Below are 20,123 nucleotides of genomic sequence, written 5' to 3'. Positions count from 1 at the left end.
AATTTGGGCACATCAAATTCTCAGCTGTAGATGTGACTTGGGATGCTACGAAATGGAAGACAAGGGCCACGTCGATAAGGTGCATGTAGACAGCGACCCTTCTGCCCTCAAGGAAAGGGTAGGCTAGGGGATAGGGAGCGGGCGCCCGATAAAGCCGACGCAGCGGGTGCCATGTTAATCGCTCTTGCGCGCCCGCCGCGGCAATAAAACACGGCCCACGCACGCACACACACACACACACACACACACACACACACACACACTAACTCCTTGATCGGCGCGACGTATGGGTGCCTGCAGCGAAGCAGTTGGCGCCCGAAGGCTGCAGCCGCGCCTCTCTCGAAGCTCCCTAAGTTGCTAACTGTATTGCAGTTGCTCACTAGTTTACCCTCAGCACCAACAGACCTATCACTATGTTTGACGATAATCAGTACGTCGTTGGAAGAACTTGTGTTGTTGCTAGTAAAAACTTTCATTCATAGAAAGTTTCGGTCTTGCAGTACGTCGTCTTTAACAATTAGGTCCGTGTGTAAGTACGTAGCGTTTTTGTTTTAAATCTTGGTATTCGGTTGCTATAGATTTATTTATCTATTGTATTGTTTATTTGTAGTTCAGTGATGCTATATGAGTTTACATATTCTAATTTAGTCATTTGGATATGGTAAGTGGAGCTCTGGAAGCTAGAAAATGGACTGCCACATGGAGAAATGTTAACATTTCCGACATTTTTTTCAATAGCGAGGTGACAGCAGCGGAAGCAGCCAGAAACCTTCGCGCTGTATATGAGGACACTGTCATTGGACAGAGCACGGTAAGAAAATTATTTTCTCGTTAGAAGGCGCATCATTTTGACATCAGTGACTCTCCGCGTACAGGAAGACCTTACGGATTTGCAGGTTTGCTGACGAGTGGGCCCTCGCTAGAAGATGTAGCACAATTGAAGCATCTGAGGACATCCTAACGAAAGACCTGATGATAATGGGCGAATGTTTCCGTAAATAGAGACTTCAACCAAATGCTTCCAAAACAGAGGTTATTTGCTTCCATCTCAACAACAAACTCGCTGGAAAGGAACTCAACTTTCGATATGAAAACACTATTCTCAGGCACAATAAAACTCGGAAGTACTTGGGCATGACCCTGGACATAACACTATCTTTTAAAGAGCACCTAACAAAGAATTATAACATGCCGTGCATCACAGAAAAGCCACCTGGTTTTGACTTATCACGCAAAACGTGGTCACTCCAAACAGGATTCGAACTCTTCATGACAGATGTGCTTACTCCCTGTATAAATGGGGTAAAATACCATCCCCTAAGTGTGACTGCGGAGAAAATCAGACCATCAGCCCCATTGTTGAAGAGTGTTCGAGAAGAGCCTATAATGGGAGCCCCGACGACTTAATAATCCATAATGTCCTGATCAGTGGCCTCGAGGATTGGCAAATGAGATGAACTGTGAGTACTATACCATCGCGCGGCATTTACATGCAATGGTGACGGTTCAAAAATCTGGTGATGGGTACCGCATTCTCTAAGCTAAAATCGTAAGAATCAGCGTGTGGCCATATGGGCATCTCTGCTTGTTCGTCATCAATTGGCTTGAGAACAACACCGACCACTCTAGTCGGTATCGTTACCGGTACTGGTGACTACAAATTATTTATGCTAATAGAAGGAAAATAAAGGACAGGTTGAGCCAAAACAAAGCAGTAACTCACCGTACAAAGACCTGCGTGCATCTACAAACGGTAACGCTGTACACCTTTGGGAACAGAGACGGTGTGGTGAACTACGAATTGCTTCCCTGAGGTGTGACAGTAAATGCTGACATTTATCGTGAGCAGCAGTCGTCTTACAGACGCAATGCAAGTACAATTACCAGGAAGTCTGCGTGAAGTGATGCTGCTCCACGATAACGCCCACTCGCATTCTGCTAATCCGACAGGAAACACTATGCAGGAGTTGGAGTGCGAAGTAGTTCCTCCCCCAAAATATTAGTCTCAACTTGCGCCTTCAGATTTTCACTTTTTCCGCTCTTCATGATACAACCTTCGAAGAACTTCCTTTGCGGATGAATATGCGCTTGAACATGGCTCGACGTGTTCCTTCACCTGAAGACCACGTGATTCCTACAGCTGCGGAATCGAGACGTTACCACAGCTTTGGCAGACCGTTGTAGATAGTGAAAGAGGTAAGATTGTTGATGTCAAATCACTATTACGTGTATCTGTTGTATTTATTACACTTACTGAAAAACGCTACGAACTTATGCACCAACCTAAAGCCTTCCACGATATTTCGACTGGTCACATTCCAGCGATCTTCAGGCACGCCATCGGAGACTGAAGAAGACTTTCCTCGTCCTGTGATTTGTTTTCCACGGATGCGTTAAGAGCGCGGACCGCAATGACTGACAGACCACACTACACGACGGATAGCGTCGTCGCTGACGGACCTGCGAACTCAGCTTTCCTTATGGCGTATTCTGTCTTCGTTTTGAGCAAACCGTGGAAATGATGGGGTTCCACTGATTGTCTAACTCGGACCCGCTTACACAGTCCATCTAATGTCCTGATATGGAAATTTCCACGCTTTCGTTGTGAAGTCGCAAAACGTTACTTCTGTGGCTAACGTTACTCTTTTATGACACTGCGAAGTTCGCCATTGCTCAACATTGTATCTCCAGGACATTCAGTGGAGTAGGACAGAACAATTTTGGCCACCGCAACGAGTAGGATAAAAATTTTGACCCCCGCAACATGTTTTGACTCCGCTATCAAAAAATAATGCGTGGAATCACCTCATTTCATTGATTTTCTCCAAACGAAAGAGTTCGCCGACGGTTGCGGCAATCCTGACGACAGTTGACGTCAGATATGTCAATGAAATTTTGCAGAATGTTTTATCTAAGTTCCCTACGTTATAGATGTATTTAACTTTTCCCGGAATTTAAAATTTCAAAAAATGATGTAAGTACCTTTTTCTCAGAAACCAGTCAACAGATTTCTATAAATTGTGTGTGATTAATCTCTTTGCATATAGTAAGCTTGTCTCATGATGTTTCTTGAATATATCAAATAGAAGAACTTTGGTATTTTTAATTGTAATTTTGTAGGTAGGCTACACCATAACATTCATGCAAAATTCGAAGCATTTTGACCCGCATCTCAGATTACACTCACCATTTGAAGACTTACTCTTGAGGTAACATTTATTGGGTTACAGAAATAAATGTACAAAATTTCGTGATTCTGAACTTGATAGAATCTAAGAAAAATTTACATGAACTTTAAAAACAATTTTCAAGAAATGCAATTTGAAGTTCAATACAATGTTTTTTTTTCTTTCGCCTCTTCTTCAGAAGGCCCCACATTTGTTCCAAGGGTCCTCTTTCCCTTTAAGAGTTTTCTCCTGGTTTCTTCATTTCTGCCTTCTTTCCTTTACCAGGTCTTCAACTAAATTTTCAGCTGCAGAGAGGCGCTGTAAATCTATTTTTCTCAATATGTCTTGAGTGCAGTTTTCTATCTGAAAGCACACTCTCTCTCTAGTAACTATAACCTCCATGAGTTCCCATCATTAAATACAGTAACTGCATAGTAAGTTGAAATTCTAAGAACTGTAGCAGACAAAAATGTGTTTTTAAGGCATCGATTCCATATGGATGAATTTAGAGATTCATTTGGACTCTAGGTTTTTCCATGAACATACTTTTCCAGAACTTCCCAACCGGCCAGAGACCTGTAAGTGTGCTTGAAAACATCCGGAATACAATTTGGAAACCTCTCCTTGTGAATACAGGGGTTGTTATCCCTGTGAGCCCGGAGATATTGAAGTAACGATTCAAAAAGCGGGCGTGGCAGGAAGGTCATGTGACAAATTTGTTTTTCAGAGACTTCGGAAGCGATGTCATCACTGAAACTTTGGGAACTTACTGTCCATGAGTTTTGCTAATAAATAATACACCGAAAATTACGATTTTCACATCAGTTTCGAGGAAGGGTCCCTCTTGACGCACGAGCGGAATACATACAGTGCGCTAATGAACTGCGGCACGAATGAAGTCTTCTAGCCCTCGACGGCTCACTAGAAGGTGACAACACAATTCCTTCCACAGGGCTGGACCGTTCTAACAATTATTGCAGGTGGTTTGCTTTCAGACGTTTCACTTTGTACACGCCAACGGCCATCTGTCCGACAGAAAATAAAATTTTCGACTGAATGGCCGTCTGTCGCCTCTCGGCGAATGTCCACTTGCGGTACTGACGTGCAAGTTCCAGCCTGAAAAGCAGTATGGGTTTATGAACCAGGCGCTTGCTGCCGCAAGTCTATTCGCCAACATACCTCCGCAATCGGCGTTCACTCTTGCGAATGGCCCGTGGTGCACGCACGGTATACTTTAACTACGGCGGTACGCTAACAGTTCACCAGCTTAGCCGTTTCGGAAACGCTTCCCCACCTTTGACCCGAAAGCCAATGATCAAGTTCTTTTGGCAGCCACATAAATCGCCCCCCCCCCCCCCCCCCACCCCGCCGCCCGCTGGACACGCCTCCACTGTTGGTGCTGCCACCTACAGAGTGATTACTGCACGTTGACGTCGAACATATGCCATAATATGATCAATGTGACTGGACAGTGTACATTACGATGGACAGTGTACATTACTAACAGATTTAAGAGACCGCGAAAGAGCGTCTCCTTTTATTAAGTGACTATTTTTATAGTACAGTATAATAACAGTAAGACTAACAATTAATGAACTAATGATGCATATTTGAAGTTTCGAATCAATCGGTGTTCAGTGTTTTGATGGTAAAGAGAGCCAACGGAAGGGGAGGAACTACATGCAATACCTCCAGGAAGTAAGTAATTATAAATATCTGAGTTGCGAGAAACGCGGCCGTATCAAACGTGGCTCACTGTCAGCAGTTACGGCAAAGTTTGTGGCACGTTTCAGGTTATCTGCTTCGCTACATGCATACTGCGGACGTCCCTCGCTGGCAACCATCGACCGTCAAACTAAGTGTCAGTGACATTTATCAGGTTAATGGAACGTGGCGTGGCTGTGGGTGGTGCACTAAAAGCTTCCCCCCATTTATTGTCTGCTAGCTGCGGTCTTGACATTTATAACGTGATTTTTATCTGGTACTTCTGTCACATGATGCTTTTGATGTGTCAGTCCACAGCAAAAACAGCTGGATAGCAAACAATATACGAAGGCTGAGAGAACAAAGCAAAGCCAGCTGCGTGAAGAGGTTTTTTTTTTTTTTTTTTATTTTACGCTCGGGCACTGTTCATAGAATTAAAACATTCTGGAATTGGGTCACATAATAAAGAAGTTAATTCCCAGTATCACTCTTATTACTGAAGCTACATAGTGCCAATGGACACTCCATGTTAATGTTAGCATGATATAAAACCGAATATCATCAAGTAAGAAAAATTTTGCTATAATTATCATTGCATCCAATATTGATATCCTGTAAAAACTAGCAACGAGGGTATCATCACCATTTGCTGTTCCCGTTGTTTTAAAGCCTCCAAATAAGGACAGTGATCCAACTGGTTTCTTTATTCACACTGTCTTCGTCCAACCTCGAGAATCATACTCGTTCCAAGCAACGAGAAACGTTAGTATAGTCAGCCAGTACGAAACTGGTAGGTATCTCCGCAAGCCCCTTCGTCGCTGAAAATGGTCTGAATAGAGGTGCAAGACACATTTTTTATTATTAACTGTCAAAAACAGATTACGATGGCCGTACCTTGTCGTGTTTTTGGCTTACAAAATTTTCCTTTGCGGGAGAGGCAGTATGTTGTACATTATCAGAAGTTATAAGTTTGTCGAAATCCATGAACGACAGCAATATAGTACGATGTTATACATGACGTTTATTCTCATGATGACAAACCTGGTGCAATTTGACTATTGTGAAGTTAGTAGTCGACACAAATCCATTAGAAAAACTACCTTCCCAGTAGATCTTGTGGAGTAGCAAAACTTTGTAAACTAACTATCCAGAACATGCAACTCTCATTAAACGCAACAGAGAAAAAAAGTCAGCAACAGACTGAACAAAAGCTACGCTGGCCAGAAGAGTGGTTTTATTTTCCGTTCGACCTACATGCGCGCAAGGCGAAACATTAACGTATGACTTTCTCCTCTCAGAACTTACAAAACAAGTGCGCGACCAAGCGACTGACCGATTTCAAGACAATGGTTGCCTACGGCATCTTTATCTACTCCGACCAATCCACTTTCCATTTCAGCTAACAAGGCTACAGTAACGTTAACGGCAGGACAAAAGAACTTGTTCTGATGGGATATAACATTATCGGAGAATGAACGCTGATGAAGACTATCAGACTAGAATCAACGTCCCAATTGGCGGGGTGGGGGGGGGGTGGGGCAGCAGGGGAGGAGGGGAGGGGGACAGTGACAGAGGTAGGGAGGGGAATTGGAAAACTAGAGGGTGGCTTCCCATGTATTGCACAAACAGATATTCGAAGACTCCTGGATGGCTTGCATTTGTTAATACAACATACATCACTGCACAATCGCTTACTGGGAGACCTATGTCCGAAACAGTTGCGAATAGACAAATTTTTAAAGAACAAAAAATGTTTTACTGTTAACAAGTTTGAAGTCCAAGAAATTTTTTATTACTGCAAACCTCCATAAACAGACGAGATGTCTCGCATAATGGTACAGATTGGCACATCCGAGCCTTAGGTCTCGGAGACACTGTCAGAAGAGAACACTACCGCACTCACTTCACTGGTTCACAATTCGCCAAAATTAGGACTTTATGCGAAGTGGGAAGCCACCGTACAGTACGGGCAATCATTCCGATCACCCTCATTTCATGTGACTTGAGGAGCGCAACCCCTCTCTTCATCTCTTCACCTGTCGTCGAAGAATATTTATCGTTATTGGTCAAAAGCACGCAACGCAGTCCCAGGCTACTCATTTCGCTTCCGAAAACTCAAGTGACGAGCTGTGTTAAATTTCCACTGGATCGCTTGAAGGTGCATCACCGTGTCTTACAATGCGTGACAGTAACGAAAACGGGTATTAGAGATGTATGTACAGTGCGAAAATTCGCAATTTACTCTAAATATGGGAAGTGTGAGGTCGTCCAAACGAGTGCTAAATGGAATACCTTGAACTTGGGCTACACTATAGATGAAATATAAAGGCGGTAAATTCGACTAAATACCTAGGAATTACAATCACGAACAACTTCAATCGAAAAGAACAAATGGAAAATTTCTGGAGAAGGCGAACCAAACACTGCGTTTTGTTGGCAGAACACTTGGAAGATGCAACAGATTTACTGAAGAGACTGCTAACACCACGCTTGCCCGTCCTATTTTGGAGTCCTGCAGCGCGATGTGGGGGTCCTTATCAGATAGGGTAAACGGAGCACATCGAGAAAGTTCAAAGAAGGGCAGCACGTTTTGTATTACCGAGAAATAGGGGAAGGAGCGTCGCGGGTATGATACAAGATTTGGGGTGAGCATCACTAAAACAAAGCCGTTTCTCGTAGCGGTGGAATCCTATCACAAAATTTTCATCAACAGATTTCTCCTCCGAATGCGAAAAAATTTTGTTGACGCCGACCTACGTTGGGAGAAACGATCACTATAATTAAGTGAATCAGAGCTCGCACGGAAAAATAAACGTGTTCGTTTTTATCTGCGCGCTGTTCGAGAGTGGAATAACGGAGAATTATTGTGAAGATGGTTCGATGAACCCTTTGCCAGGCACTTAAGTGTGATTTGCAAAGTATCCATGTAGACGTAGAAATGTAAAGCGTCAGGTTTAGAAGATGCTGAATGAAAGAGCTTGATGAAATTCCAGCTTCTACTCTGTCCAGAGAATTGTGATAGTGTTTAGCAGTGCAAAGCCGACGTTCTATGACATTAAAGACCACAATAAAATTTCCGACTTTGTGCTAAAACAAGATGAGCAAGCTGGAAAAGGAAGACGGATATCTAGAGCAAATGTGACCCCTGTTTATAACTCTATGTACAGTTGGCGCAAACAACAACGTTTTGTGTAATTCGTCTTGTTTTCATTTAACCACTACATACGCTTTGTGTTATTACATCTAGAAATTTTCATCATCCGCCGTTTTACAGTAGCTAGAATCAGCTGCGAGTGCTGGTGATGTTTGGTTTGTGGGGCACTCAACTGCGTAGTTATCAGCGCCCGTACAAATTCACAGTACTCAGTCCAATCTCGCCACTTTTATGAATGATAGTGACAACACAAACAGCCAGTTCTCGGGCGGAGAAGATCCCCAACACGGCCGGGAATCGAACCCGGGACCCCGTGATCCAGAGGCAGCAACACTAGCCGCTAGACCACGAGCTGCGGACTTAAGTGGTGGTGTAGGTGGTAGGTAATGAGTATCATACACTAAGTTAGGCATATGAACACAGTCCCTTCAAAATATTAGTCGATTTGTGATTGCATCAGTAAGATTCTCGACCGATTGAGTCAGATTACGAACGCAATACTAGTAATTTCAGCGAAGTTTAAATTTTCTGTTTAACATGAAGAAACCTGTGGCTGAAGCTAAGAAAATGCTGAGTAAGATCTATGGTGAGGCACCTATCAGTGGAGGGACGGGCAGAAATGTTTCAACGCTTTAACAACGGTGATTTCGCCGTCTAAGACCGGTATGGCGGTGGAAGAGTGGAGGTTTTCGAAGCTACTGAAAGCTGCGGAAACAGCCATAGGAGATTTGTATCGAAAGCAGCTGATGCGTCTAAGCCGAGCACGGAAAGACCAACGGCCACAATACAGTGATAGACACGAAAAAGTGATTTTGCAGCATGGTAGTGCTCGATCCCACGTCGCTAAACCATCACAACACACTTGGAAACGTTGAAGTGGGGAAACCCTACCTCATTCGCCGTATTCTGCAGACGTTTCTCCCTCTGACTACGTCCTATTTAGATCAACGGCACACAGCGTGGCTGACCAAAACTTTCGGTTATATGAACTAGTGCGAAATTTGATACATTCACGGATCTTCTCAAAAGACGCCCAGTCCTCCCGCCGCAGTATTCATATGCTGCCCGGAAGATGGGAGAAAATAAGTGACCAGCGATGTCCAATGCTCTGAGCTACTTATTTTTTTGAGTTTTTCCATAATAAAGCCTCTAACATCAAGAAAAAACGGCGGAAGCAAAGTTTTAGACCATATACATTCTGAATTATCACTTCATATAAATGTTTTACAAAACATTTATACAATTCGAACTTTCAGGAATTGGGGTTGTGGCTCGTTCGAAGTATTCCGAATCAGTGACGTTTCACTATCCTAGTTGCTTTCTGAGGTGGACTGCATGGAGAAGAAAATTCGTTTGACTGTTCACTAACAAAAAAGTGGGTTAGAAATAAAACAGCTCTTCATGAAGACGACAGCTGTTTTTATACAGACGCGCCAGTCCAATAGTTGAGCGAAACATTGACAGGTGACCACGACAACCGGTCAAATTCTTCGGTCGTCCCTTATTCATTTAGTGTGGGCATACATGAAAACTTATGGACGCGTTATCGTATGCTTGTGCATGTGCATGTTGGCAAACTAATGTTGTGGAGGCAGCTGGCTGCCCACGCAAAACACCGGCGCACGACCCGTTTGCGTGGAGTTGCCTGCGGCGTGCGAATCGTGACCCTGGCCGCTTGACACGACGTGTTGCGCTACAGGGTCGGCCAGCACTGTGGAACCCTGCTACAGGCGTTCACCCAAGGTCGTAGCGACATTTGCTCACAACACTGCCTTGCTAGCTGAACCGAGTGGCGCCGGAGGTGTGTTGCAATTTACCAGAGGCTCTGTGAGGTGGCTTGTATTTTCTTTCGCTTCCCCAAATTACTTCGAGGCTATGTTGGAATGATTCCCACCGTAATAGCCAAATACTACTACTATCCGTGGCCATTTAGCCCCGGAAATGTGTTACGCCTGTCTGAACTACTTGCCTTTTTGTACTTTACCTGTAGGACAAGTCCAGTGTCCTTTTAAAAGCCATCCATTGATGAATAACATTACTATTACTAATACCACCTGCGCGGGATTAGCCGAGCAATCAGGGCACTGCGGTCATAGACTGTGCGGCTGGTCCCGGCGGAGGTTCGAGTCCTCCCGCGCGCGCGCGCGTGCGTGCGTGCGTGCGTGTGTGTGTCCGTCCTTAGGGTAATTTAGGTTAAGTAGTGTGTAAAGCTTACGGACTGATGACTTTAGCAGTTAAGTCCCATAAGATTTAACACACCACCACCACCACCACCACCACCACCACCACCACCACCACACAGGTAACAGACTTCTTGGACTTTAATTTAGCCAGTGAAAACTACTTAACGTTCACTGAGAGCCACAGTCTCTCTATTAGAAAATGTAGAGTCTCCTGGCAGAAACGGAGACCTTGCTCTTTAACCGTATTAAAGTTTAACAAATACTGTACAATTTCATGTGCGATTTTGAGAAACGTCAGTGGGCACTTGCTCAGAATTGCATGAACATTCACTTCACGAATCGTAAAAAAATTGGAGGACGTAGTGTTTAACGTCCTATCGTACGGTAACGCTTTTGAGCGTGGGACTTTTTCTTCCCCTCTGGGGACGATTAACGAGTTTCACTCGTAAATTGCGTGTATCTTTTTTATACGATACCCAGGTATCTTCTCAGCACATAAACCAATTATTATCTATTCAAATGTTTTATTTTATAATCTAGGCAGGAATTAAGAGAGTGCAACTTTACTGGTTTTCCATACCAGTACCAGAAGTCGCAGGTTAGGAAGACACGATCCGAGTCCATCTGGCCGTGAACGATTAAAACTTGAACCAATAATACTGATGTAGAATTTCTGTGGTTACGAAGGGAGAAGTGCACTGTAAAGCGGTTCGGGATTAGGAAAGAGTGATTGAAATGTGAAATTGTCCAACACTGCAATATATGGTACTTATCTAACTGTATTTATTAATAGACTGCAGCTTGCTAGCTTGAAAAGTTCTGTTACAGTTTTTAATGGTAATACAGTTTCTGAAGTTATGAGTATTGGATTTTGCATTTACTGTGAAAGTGGATGTAATTAATTTCGAGTCAGTACCACGCTGCACTTACGTGGTTCCAACAGACTTTCTTTTCCAGCAGCACCCAAGATTGACATTTCTCTAGGAAGTAAATGAAAAACCTACTTCACGAGATTTGACAGTATATCTAACGTCTATTGTGGCAGTGACGGCAAATTATTCTAATGCAGTTCTAGCTAGATGCTTCCTGTTAAAAACAAACGTCTGCTTGCTTTTTGTGCATCTGTGGAAGTCTTTGCCTCTTTTGGTGTGTGACATTCGAGGTGCAATAAAACCGCAACTCAATTGCACTATACGGAACTATGGACTGCATATTCATTCTGTTTTGTGCTACAACATAAATGTAAGGGGGCAGTCAAATGAAAACCAGAAACATGCAGAAAGTAAGTGAACTGCTTAATACCTGAAAAGCAATTCCCGTAATACATTTACCTCACTGGGAGACAAGACAATTAATGGCTGCATGGAAAAATGTCTGAGGTTGCCTACGGAACGATGTTTGTACCCAGGCGTGCACCTCTGCGTCCGAACCACATCGACGGCCACCAATGTCTTTCAAGACACCAAAAATATGGAAATCGTATCGGAAGAGATCGGGACTGTGGGTAGGCCCACGAATCGGGAAGATTGCTTTGACTATGCCGCGCAAGTTTCGGTTGTAACCCTTTACACATCCTCCTTTCCTTGGAGGTTACTCCGTCAACATAGTTCACAGTTTTACTGTTTGATATCTTTTACTAGTTCATTTCTAACTTTCCTTCTTCCCCCTCTTCTTACTACTTCTCTGCCTTGATCGCATCCTCCTTTCCTATACTTCCACCATCGGGAAGCTTCCTTTGTCTTGTGTTTTAGTCAGTTCTGTCGATATTTATGAATTCTGACATTTATTGTTTCTGTCCGCCCCAGTTAACATCTTACTATTGCCACTGCTTTTCTTTTACCTTTTAGCCTTTGAGGTCCTTATGAATCTCTGTCCCCAGCCTCAATTCTCCCACAATCATTCTTCGTAGGCACTAATGTCTCGCTGCAACAAAAAATTGTTAAGCACAGTATCGGAACACTGCACGGCAGTTTTCTCCCTATCTTTCTTATTTACTCACACACATATACCATCGAATCTTTAAATTTTTGGGGTATTTACTTAGGCTCTTTATATGTTTTATCCCATTCCAAACATTAAAAATTGAAGATTAGGTCGAAAGTTGGATTTCTGTGTATTCGTCTCTCTTTCATTTCCGCTAAAAGGCATACATTTATATTGAAATCGGTTGTAAACCTAGGAGAACTGTTCGCTCAGTTTCAGGAAGAAATCTGTCCCGCCATAAAAACTTAGCTTTCCAAGTGAGCAGAAGGTGCACAGATTTAATTATTACGTATTAGGCCGAAGTCAAACTACGAGTCAGATCATAAACAGTCACTCTAAAAATAGATTTACAGATAATGTTTCAGCGGTTTGTTTATGCAGAAAATAAAGCTGGATTATCTTTTAGCGTGTATCAAACGCTCTTTGATTCACCAGACAGGCAGACGAGGGTAACTTTGGAGGAGGTCGGTGGGAGGGGTAAGGGGTTGTAATTCACGAAGGGGAAAAGGAATTATCTCTTACTAAGGACCGTGGTCTAATACCAACAGTTGACCATTGTTTTACGTCAGAAGGAACGGATTGGTGACACGTGCCAACGATTCAGTTGTGTAAGCGTTTGTAGCTTGCGAAGCGGAGTGTAGTCAATAAGGAGACCTGGTTGTTTTCTTGCTTTTTCTCTGTAAGCTAGCGTTAGTGCTAACGTCGCTGAAGAGCTGAGATCTCTTTGCAGTTTTGCAACATTACTCTGATACTGATAGGGAAAACTGCTTTTAACTGGTAAAGACTGCGATGGAAAATGTTGCGTAATGAATTCATCGCTGATTGCGCAGGAAAATTCCACTTGGTCAATTAAGAATTCTGAACAATGAAGATATCCGATAGTTTAACGTAAAACGAACGCTTTATTAAAAATTGACGCGCGGAGAATACGTAAGGTATAGCATAGAGCGTTCGCGCCGTATCTGCACAACTCCCGTCTCGACATAGTGATCGCTCTAGATGCCAATTTCACTGAAGCATTCACCAGCAAGGACTAGACATTTTTTTGTTGATTATCATGTATTTCGTACAATTTCTTTCGCACAACTGCCTAGCTCTTTTTTCTGGAGTATACCGCTACTGTAGTGGCTCTCAAGCTTGTAGGACCTTTACCCCTGATTGCAATCAATTAGCTACTATTCTCACCGCTCCCCCTCCCCCCAACCACCAACTTTAGTGGCTAATTATACTTACCGGAAAAGGATTTTTGTAACACTTTCACATTTAGAATGACGGAAGACACGTAACGTTTATACATATAATCAATTTATCTTATTTTTATTTTATTTGTTATTTTTTTACAAAATTCCTACTGCATCAGGAATGATACCTGTAACTCTTCGTCATTAAAGAAAGCTAATAGTCCACATTCGAGATAAACATTTGCTACGAAACATGCTTCTGCACCACTACTATCCCTAGCGACACTCTCCACCTCTATATCAAATCCACCAGTTTAAGTAGTCTGCACTACACTTTTTGTTTGTAGATCACATTACTGCTGTACTCCTTACTTCTGAATTTCATGACTTAAGGTCCCCAGTGCTTTGTACCTGACCACTGATGATGATAATAATAATGGTTGTAGTAATAATAATTATAATTATATGATACTTTGTAGACCCTACCGCAACGTAGTTGCATTGTAACTATTGTTTTCAATTAGCTCATTTATCTGTTGTGATGTGAATAATTTCTGGTCCACTCTGGGAACTACCCATAACACAGGCAAGGCATTTTCATTAGATATTTAAGCATGCGTAACATGTGTGTATTTTACTGTCAGACACATATCAGAAGTGTATGTGTACGGCGAGGACTATGTGAGGACGACGTTTTTCATACAGTCATTTCACAAGCTGTAACCTGCACCACATGGTGTCATTTGTTAATGACAGTATTTGAAAAAAATACTTATAACTTAATATAATCTGTGTTACATTCTTACGAAATAGTGTTAATATTAATGAGATTAAATTAATTTCGTGACCGGAATATAAGCATACCCTTTTTACTTTTACCCCTAAGGGAATCTCATTTTACCTTTTTACCAACAGGTTAGGAGGAAAGAAATATTAATGTTTCACCTCCCGTCGACATCAAGGTCACAGGAGCACAAGCTCTGATTACCGAAGAATGGGAAGGAAATCGACCGTGTCATTTTCGAACAAACCAATCTAGTGAAATCACGGAAAATCTGAAACATGATGGCCGGAAGGGTATTTAAACTGTTGTCTTCGCGAATGCGAAGACATTGCGGTAACTACCTGCGAGACTTCGCTCGTAATCGGTTTAAGAACCACTGCGCTAGGGACAACAGAACCGCCCGTGTAACCCTGGAGTTCTCTATTCTTTCAGTTGTGGATAATACATGAGATGTATGCTATAGGAGATGAAATCACACGTTTGTCAAATTATGAACGAACGTTCGTTTCTGTGTGCCCATCCCTGAGGCGCAAAGTCATTCTGGGAGAGTGTCTCTCACGCTGTCAAATTTACTGACAGACCCTTTAGTAACAGTGCATTCTTTCATTACTTAAAATTTATGTTTACAGTCTTATTTGTCATGATAATGATTGATGACTAGTTTCGACCATGTGTGGTGGTCATCATATGCGACCGTTCTAATTTATGCTCGGTCAAAACCTTTTAGGCAAAATGTCGACAATAAGAACTACAAATTATAACATAATATCGAAACTTTATGTATCATTTACATCGTGCAACTCAGACTGTAGAGATTAGCTCATCTTCGAGTTTTTCTGTCCTGTTCACGCACGTTGGCTAGAGGCTCATGGTGATTAGTCACATTCGAAAGCGACGTGATTATTTTGCCGACACACTTCTGACTTTAGGAGTCCTCTGGTGTCGTCCTGGATCTCATGACCACAGCGGACACCCAAGAGTTCTACTGGTAACCATTACGGTTCCTACTTTAAGAATTACGGCCACAACCTGTCCATTCCTTGCCAAAGTTTTATGTATGTAACTTTTTCAGTCCTAAGCTGTGTTATCAGGACATGCCCAACATCCTCGTAACACTGATTCACGAATGAATGAAACAATTACTGAGATCGGTTCATCAAGAAACGTATTAGCATGTTTATGAGCTTTTATTTCCATTTTACATAGAGTGGTGTAGGGAGTTAACTGCCAATCCTTTGTGTATATCACAGTCACTTCCAAACGGTGTCACCTTCCTGTACAAAAGAGGGTCTCCACCAACGGTCAAAATCACACATTTTTGCAACACAGTGCAAAAAACAACAGCTCTATAGTTGCTCGAACAGTCTACGGGTGTACTGCCGGTGCAAAGTGTCCAACGGGCACAATATTTCGGCGATCTGACGATGGCGACATGTCTGATCGCCGAAATATTGTGCCCGTTTGACACTATGGACCGGCAGTACACCGTGGACTGTTCGAGCAAGAAATACGCCGGGAGAAGTCGAAGAATCAGCTCCACAGTCAGTTACGTGAGGCACGTTCGAAATTTCATTCTGATGTCGAAGTGATTTCTACACTGTCCAGCCACATTAATGTGGCCAACTGTAAAAGTCCTAAACAACCACATTTTGCAGCACGGAAACTGCTGAAACTGAGTCAGTAAGATTCTGGAAGGTATCGACATGGGTCTGGAGCCACGCGTGATCTAATGCCGTTGCCAGCTGCGTTACGTTTTTCGGTTCAGGACCCATGGCGCAAACAGCCCGACTGATGTGGTCCTAAAATTCCACAGTGGTTTTAAATTAGTTAAGTTTAGGGGCCAGGGGAGTACGGTAAACTCATCGTGGTGCTCTTCGAAACACGGGAGATGTCTGACACTTTGCATTGTCCTGCTGGTAGATGGCTTCGTGCCGAGGAATGACGTACTGCATGATAGGGTGAGCATCGTCCTCTACGATAGATGTATACTTTCGTTGATACATTGCGCCTTCCAGAATAATGTAATCACCCTGACAATGCCCTCAGGCCTGAGCCCCTCTAATGATTGTTGTAGGGTGTTTCCGCCGGCTGTGGTGCCCGAGCGGTTCTAGGCGCTTCAGTCCGGAACCGCGCGACTGCTACGGTCGCAGTTTCGAATCCTGCCTCGGGCATGGATGCGTGTGATGTCGTTAGGTTTAAGTGATTCTAAGTTCTAGGGGACTGATGACCTCAGATGTTAAGTCCCAAGGTGCTCACATTTGGACCAGCGTGTTTCCTTTCAGACCTTTCATGCCGCACACGCCAACGGCCATCTGTCCCATTGAGCTTACAACGTGATTCGTCTCAGTGGCCGTCTAGTTGCAGTACTGACGAGCAGTTTTCAACCTTCGGCGCCGATCAACAGCTATCAGCCTCTGTGTATGAACCAGCCGCTTGCTGCGGAGACCTACGTGCAACAACGACCGCTGAACAATCATTGAGGCGACACTGTTCGTAGTCCCTTGGTTCGTCTGGGCTGTCAGCTGCTGAACAATTGCCCGTCTATTCGCCCGTATGCTTCTCCGAAGTCTTCACCCCCGTCGTCTGTGGCCCGTGCTGTACCATATTTGCCTCGGTGCCGATTTTTGATGACTGCATTTTGCCTTGAACGGTATACTTTAAATACAACTGCGCGCGAACAGCTTACAAACTGAGCCGTTACGTAAATTCTTCCACCCTTGGCCCGAAAGCCAAGGATTAATCCCCTTTCGACTTCAGACAAATCGCTTTTTCCGCATGACGACAACGGTTGCATTTTATACAGCGTACCCCCGACAGGCTTTATATGCCCTTGCACACTGACATCGAATATAGGAGGTTGTCACGGTGACTTGACCATTTATTTACGAAGGGTGCTTTCCAGAAGACAAGGAACGCAGTGGAAAGTACTCCTCCACTGCTTCCAGTCTTCCGGATCACGACAGCGTGAAGAGTGAATTCGCGTCTGCGAAATGTTTCTAACAGAATCTGTGTTGATTATTACAGGGGATTTTTCCGTCTCCAACACAATCACACGCGAGAACAAGAGATGTTCCGTAATTACACAGTAACTGCTCGCTTACTCCGACGATGTATCCCGCTGCGGAGAGTGAACAAGGGGCGTAGTGCTCCAGTGCAGTAGTTACGGCTTAGCGGTTAGCAGCAGCAGCAGCAGCAGCTACAGCAACAGCAGCAACCGACAGAGGCGTCACACTGAGGGTTTGTTCAGAAGTGGCACGCGCTTTTTGCACCGGTCGATCCACTCTCGCGCCGACAGAACGTCTTTCTTTGGAGGTCGCTTTCAGCTTCTGGAGGAAGCGCTGCCGTCGCCCGCTGTAGCAGCAATTAGTGCGAATGTCGGCGCCGCGGACGGCTGAGGAGGGAGTCGTCGCTTGCCTACTGCCGCGGCACACCGCCGTATCTAGGCGGCGCGCTTCTTACTCTAGGCGGCGAGCGACTGCGGAATGCTTTCACGGCCAGAGTTTGCTAAAAGCCTGGTAATTAAAGCCCGCGCCACGCCTCTCCTTCCTCGCGCGCCGCTCCCAAAAGACTACACGTACAGAACAATGGCAAAGGAGAGGTAGGTATCTTTAGTTACCGACTCTACGGAACAACCATACGAAGTTCGTAGCCACGTTAAAAAGACTAGCTCCGACTGCGAATATACCATGTTGCTTCGCCTAATCACTTTGTCACGCCTTGAGGGTATCTCTACATGATGGCTACGCCCCTGACACACTTAAACCCCATGCTGTCCCAACTGGATACCATCATCTAAATCTGACTTCTACAGTGCATAACACAAGCCAAGTCAACGATGGTGAAACGTTCTGCGTTCTCGGAGTGGTCAAAGTGTCGCGCGACGTCTAACGAGCGACCGTCACCAGAATACACGCTTTCTTGCCGCGCAAGACACATTACATCAACAGCTGCATTTACATTAAGGTCTGCAAACGCTGAAGGGCACGGCAGAGGGACTTTCCATGGTACTAGTTATTAGGCCTTTTGCTGTTCCATTCACTTATGTAACGCTAAAGAAATGATTGCTTAAACGTCTCTATGCGAGCTGTACTTAACTTTTCTTCGCGATGCTTACGGGAGCCACACGGTGTTCCTAGATTCGTCATGTAAATTTTGTTCTTGAAACAATATAAAAACGTTTTTATGGGTGCGTGTTTGCCTGTTCAGTTTTTTCAGTATCTCCATGTAAATCCCCCATGGGTCAAACAAACCTCTGACCATTTGTGCTACCCTCCTTTGTAATTTTTTTGTTACTCCTATTTGGTACTGGTACAAACACTTCAACAATATCCTAGGATCGGTCGCGCATGTGTTAAGTAAGCGATCTCCTTTGCAGACTCATCGCTTTTCCCCAAGGTCACCGCCTGCTGTACCTACGACTTAACATTCGTGATAATACATTTCGTGTCTCTGCAAATTGTTACACTCAAGAATTTGCAGATGTTGACGATTACAAATGTGACATTGATATTGCAGTCACACGATACTACGTTTCTTCGTTTTATGAAATGCATATTTCACGTTTCTGAACATTCCAGTCTAGCGTCCAATCTTTGCCCAACTATGATTCTTATTAAGATATGACTGAATATTGTGCAGATTTTTTTCGGACAGTGCTTCATTACAGATTACTTAATCAGTTGCGAGGAGTCCGACTACGATTAATATTTTCTGCAGCGTCATTGGCAATACAACATAATCACCAGAGGTCCCGACACATTTACCTTGTGTAGACTTTTACTTCTACTGGTGACACTGCTTTCAGGTTAAAGAGCTGCGTCCTCCTACCAAGAAATCTTCATTCCAGTCACTAATTTAATACACCATACTCTGGTACTTTCTATAATAAGCATGTATTTGGCATTGAGACGAACATTTTTCACAAATCTACCTGACGGCCTTGATCCACGGCTTTCTGCATGTCACACGATAAAAGTTTGAGTTGGGTTTTCAGATGATCAAGGTTTTCGGAATCCGTGGTGGTTGGCAGGGAGGTGGTCTTTTTTCTAGATATTAGGTTTGAGCTGAGAATGTATTTTAAGTTTCTACAAACAAATTGATGTCAAGGATTTTGGACGGTAGTTTTGTGGATCACTTCTGCTGACCTCCTTGTAGTGGAGTCTGTATGGTTGGTTGGTTGGTTGTGGGAAGAGATCAAACAGCGAGGTTATCGGTCTCATAGGATTAGGGAAGGATGGGGAAGGAAGTCAACCGTGCCCTTTCAAAGGAACCATCCCAGCATTTGCCTGGAGCGATTTAGGGAAACCACGGAAAACGTAAATCAGGATGGCCGGACGCGGGATTGAACCGTCGTCCTTCCGAATGCTAGCCCCGTGTGCTAACCACTGCGCCACCTCGCTCGGTGTAGTGGAGTATGACCAGCATTTTCTTCCAGTCAAAGGTACGGCTTTTTTCTGAGGGATCTACAGCGTATTATGGTCAATCGAGGAGATGTATCAGCCGTGAAAACATTATAAAATGTGATTGGGATTCCATCGGCAACTAGGGCTTTCCTGAATTTTAACTATTTGTTTTTCAACGTCGTTAACACTAATCTATTTCATCACCTCTGCCTTGGTACGAGAATTCAATTTCGATAACACTCCTGGATACTTCTTTGTAAAGGAAAATTTGAAAATTGATTTCAGCATTTCTGCTTTTGATCTGCTATCCTTAACTTCAGTTCCTTTAACATTCTTTAATGTCTAGTCCACTTTGGTTTCACAATCACTATTGACCTAACGGCAGTCGTTTAAGGCTTGAAGCATTACCCTCTGCGACAGCCAAATGAGTTGCTTTACACCTATTATGCAGTAGTTGTTTCCTAAGAAGTTTCTGAGTGACTAAACACCAATACGCGACGCATTGGTACTCGGGTCTATAGGAAACTTTTTGGTGGATCTGAGTTCATTTACTGCATTACTACAC

The sequence above is a fragment of the Schistocerca nitens genome, chromosome 8 (assembly GCF_023898315.1).
Source record: "Schistocerca nitens isolate TAMUIC-IGC-003100 chromosome 8, iqSchNite1.1, whole genome shotgun sequence".
Taxonomy (NCBI): Eukaryota; Metazoa; Arthropoda; class Insecta; order Orthoptera; family Acrididae; genus Schistocerca; species Schistocerca nitens.
Note: the sequence above shows the minus strand (reverse complement) of the source record.